Source organism: Setaria italica, chromosome III (genome assembly GCF_000263155.2).
Source record: "Setaria italica strain Yugu1 chromosome III, Setaria_italica_v2.0, whole genome shotgun sequence".
Lineage (NCBI taxonomy): Eukaryota > Viridiplantae > Streptophyta > Magnoliopsida > Poales > Poaceae > Setaria > Setaria italica.
The window spans coordinates 22,831,858-22,832,130 of record NC_028452.1 but is presented as its reverse complement, the minus strand read 5'-3'; positions in this window follow the sequence as shown (position 1 = coordinate 22,832,130).

The following is a 273-nucleotide window of genomic DNA, read 5'->3' as shown; positions in this document are numbered from 1 at the left end:
GTCGGAGGTTGGGGAGGGTGGCGAGGGGAAGGCGGCGGCGGTGAGTAAGTCCTTGGAGGTCGGCGAGAGGAGGAGGCGCGGAGTGGTGGGGGGTGGCGCGGCCATTGCGCCGGCGGCCGGCGACGAGGTGGGGGTGGATCTGGGAAGTGGAGGGAAGGGAGATCTAGAGGGGAGTAGGGGGTGGGGAAGTCAGTTGGCTTCGTGGTCGTTGCTTCGGTTTTGTGCTTGAGACGATCACCTGGTGAAGTGAGGAACCGTCGAACCGAAGATTAA